Source organism: Asparagus officinalis, chromosome 10 (genome assembly GCF_001876935.1).
Source record: "Asparagus officinalis chromosome 10, Aspof.V1, whole genome shotgun sequence".
Lineage (NCBI taxonomy): Eukaryota > Viridiplantae > Streptophyta > Magnoliopsida > Asparagales > Asparagaceae > Asparagus > Asparagus officinalis.
In genome coordinates this window covers 46,410,588-46,414,423 of record NC_033803.1, presented here as the reverse complement: position 1 = coordinate 46,414,423, position 3,836 = coordinate 46,410,588, and the positions used below count along the sequence as shown (strand labels likewise).

The following is a 3,836-nucleotide window of genomic DNA, read 5'->3' as shown; positions in this document are numbered from 1 at the left end:
GTGAGCGGCAAGTCTTGCACGCATAGCTTCAGGGATATCGCCAGGTGGATTAACCAACAATGTCGAGCGACCTCCAATTATTGCTCTGATATAGAGGTAGACGAACACACCACAGTCAAAGCTGCAACATAAAATGATAAATTAGACATTTTCGTTATATCGAATACTAACACAATTTAGGGCCATGAACTAACCGCCCTCTTTGTTGCTCGCATTTGATGGCTCGGTATTTAAATATTCTGCGAACATTTGCCTCAACAAAATCAACATGCTGTTCATCAAAAAAGTTTATGATTTTATTAACAGGCTCCATCCAAGCTTCGTGGCCAGCTGAACTGTAGTGGTTGACGATCTTTCCTTTCAGGTCAACCAGAACAAGATGCCAGTGATCGTCCCTGACCAAGGGGATCAACAAGTGCTCTATACGGACAGCGGTATATTTTTCAATATATGACAAAAATAGCTCGTAATGTTCCGTCCCGACGCCATAGAGTGAGTGCTGCAAACAAAGTAATGTATGGGTTGAACTTAAAAGGGGAGAATTCAGGATTACGCACGATGGATGATGGAACAAACATGATATAAACCAGAACTTACAAGGTGCCAAATAGAATTAACATGACTAACGGTAGAACTAACATGACACATGGTAGAACTAACATTGAGCGAACTAGAACTAACATGACTCATGATAGAACTAACACGTTAATTGAGAACTGACATGTACTTACAAGAAAGTACACAGAGACGATTCCAAATTTTTTGTCATATGCCTCTTGCTGAAGCGTTTCCAACAATGTCTCTTCCATCTGTAACATCAATGAAACATTAAAATACAATACGCGAAAGACATTATCAATTATTAAGCATGTATAAACTAACCTTGTCATCAAGCCGGCCACCACGAAGCAAATACAACAGCTCTTCTCTGTTTATATGGCTGTTGTCTGTTCTTATGACAGCATATCTCCTGAAAAGCATAACAAAACGGCAATTAGGACTAACAATGGGACGAACTAGCATATAAATGGTCAATTGAAACTTACCTGTGAACCTTTTGGGAGCAAAATTTGGTTAGGCAATTATTTTCAGCCGTATCGAGTCTGGTTGATACTGTAGATGATATCCTAAAATTATGTACAAAGGCACCAGAACTATTTAGTATGCGGATGTCAAAATCATCAGGGTTTTCAAGATCTTTATTTAGCTCGCCCAATAAAGATTTCTCCTCCGCTGACATTGGCTTCAACCTCAACGCATCCCAAGTGGGATATTGGTTGCCGGGGTAAAAATGGGAAACTTTCTTCTCTGTATGTACATATTCAGGACTTGATATGAGATCTATCATTTCTTTTTGCTTTTTCTTTCCTTTTCCCTCTGTGTAAGGGGTCCTCTTCCATTTAGATCTCTTGCTTTCCCTTTTCGGCGGTGGACTACCTGCCTTGGGCTTATTCCTTGGTGGAGCTGCTTCATCTGTCTCCGATTGCACATTCCTTGACAGATCTTCTATAATCTTGTCCACCTGGTGTGAAGTATCTACATCCATAGCCGCATTGCTATCTACATCCCCCCCTTCTCCACCAACATGCTCCCCTCCCATATCAACAGGCTCCTCCCCTTTATGTACAATCTCCTCAGCCCTACTCTCTACATTCTCCCCTTCTCTACCAACATGCTCGTCTTCAGTGGCTACAATCTCCTCCTTTTTATGTACAATCCCCTCTTCGTTATCAACATGCTCCTTTACCCTATCTGCATTCTCCACTTCCCTATCTACATTTTCATCCACCTTATCTACATCCTCCTCAGCATTGCTATCTACATCCCCCCCTTCTCCACCAACATGCTCCCCTCCCATATCAACAGGCTCCTCCCCTTTATGTACAATCTCCTCAGCCCTGCTCTCTACATTCTCCCCTTCTCTACCAACATGCTCGTCTTCAGTGGCTACAATCTCCTCCTTTTTATGTACAATCCCCTCTTCGTTATCAACATGCTCCTTTACCCTATCTGCATTCTCCACTTCCCTATCTACATTTTCATCCACCTTATCTACATCCTCCTCAATCTTATTATCTACAATAATATCTTCTCTATCTACACTCTCCTCATCTTTATTCTCGGGGGCTTCATCCACAACTTTGCCTTCCATTGTGGTGACCCCCAAATCAACATCGCACCCATGTACAACAAAATCATCAACAGGCTCCTCAGCAACCTCTTCAACATTCTTATGTACAGCTTCTTGCATGGTGGCGCCTTCCTTATGTGCTCTGCTTGATTTGCCATGCTGTTCCTCCTCAGTTACCCGTGTCTTCAACTTCCTCCTATCCACAATTTTCTGTTTGATATTTGCCTTTAGCACCACCGGGTCTATAATCTCATCATGGCTTCCAAGCTTTTGAACTATTGTGTTTAGCCTGTTGATCTCAATCATAAATTCTTTACAATATGTACTCTTGCTCTGCTTTGTGGCAGATAGTATTCGTTTGAGACATTTAGCAGAATTTCTCCAAAAAGCAAGCTGCTGCTCAATGGGTAGATTCTCCACCTCTTCATCATCAATGGAATCGTCAATATGCTTTGCAATGATCTGAGATGGTTTGGAGATTATATTATAAAATAGGATTAGAACTAACATGGATGTTGTTTACATTTAACGTGAAATAAGTTAGACTTAACATTGTACTTACATAGCCTATTGATAAGTTCTTCCTCGTTTCCTCCTCATTCGCCTTCCTCTTTGCCTTAGGCTTATGATGCACTCCTTCGCCCCTCGGTACCGCGGGAAGTGCACGTATATTTGAAGGAGCAGGCCCTACTTCCACAATAGGCCTATGGACAAAAGCTATTGAAGCTGCCTTAGCCTTTGATGTTATTGTCCTCACCCTCAGAGATGAGACTTTCACATCCGCTGAAGCCCAACATGTCATTGGAGGTTTGGAGTAGTCGACGTAGGCATATTTCTTTATGCCGGTCATCTCGTAGTACCAAAGCTGTAACAAATACATTAAGCACTCAAATTAGAACGCGCAAGGCATGAATTAGAACTAAAATGATTAGCGATTTAAAATAAAACATGGGTGCAGCTAGAACTAACATGCTAAAAGTTAGAACTCACATGGCATAAATTGGAACTAACATGATCTCTGTTAGTTCTAACTTATGTCCACAGATAGAACCAACATGACCCAAATTAGAACTAACATGAAATAAGTTAGAACTAACATGGAAAAAACTAGAACTAACATGACCATACATTAGAACTCACATGACATAAATCAGAACAAAAATACTTGCTGAGTGAGTAAAACATGGAACTTACACACAATAGTGTCATGCAACCTGGGACATGTGTCATCCCTGACTTCTTCTTGCCCTTCAAAGCAACCCCAATGCCCCTGATAATTTCTGAATAAATTAATTGGGCCCATGCAACTCCATTGACCCTCTCAATGCTATCCAGGTACCTGAGTATAGGTCTAGGGATACCCTCCCCGCATCTGGGGCACCATATCAAAGAGCATTGGTACAGAATTTGCAGCAGAACAAAGTCTTGGATATCCTGCTGTTCTGTAGATTCCACAAGCCTCTCCAGTTGCCCTTCGAGGTAACTGCGATGGGTCTTTGTTCCTTTTTTTAACTTCTTCCCCTCTTCAGTCTTGAAAAGAGGAGCGAAGTATTGCACCCAGATTCTGTTTTTTGAGTCCCGATTGATACTTGGGACTTCTCCATTAACTGGGAAATATGTATGGTTGTGGACCCATTGTATATCAAATATAACTCTTTTTACCCCACCAGTCTTTGAATCAGGGATAGAAAATTCGCCATTGGCT

The 3,836-nt window shown here is 41.5% G+C and overlaps 1 long non-coding RNA gene across 1 annotated transcript; it reads right to left on the bottom strand.

Annotated features, from left to right (window-relative positions):
- LOC109824973 lies at positions 474-965 on the bottom strand. The gene is made up of 3 exons (XR_002242864.1): positions 883-965; positions 732-809; positions 474-499 (listed from the first exon to the last, which is right to left on the bottom strand). It is a non-coding gene; the product is annotated as an uncharacterized LOC109824973 (long non-coding RNA).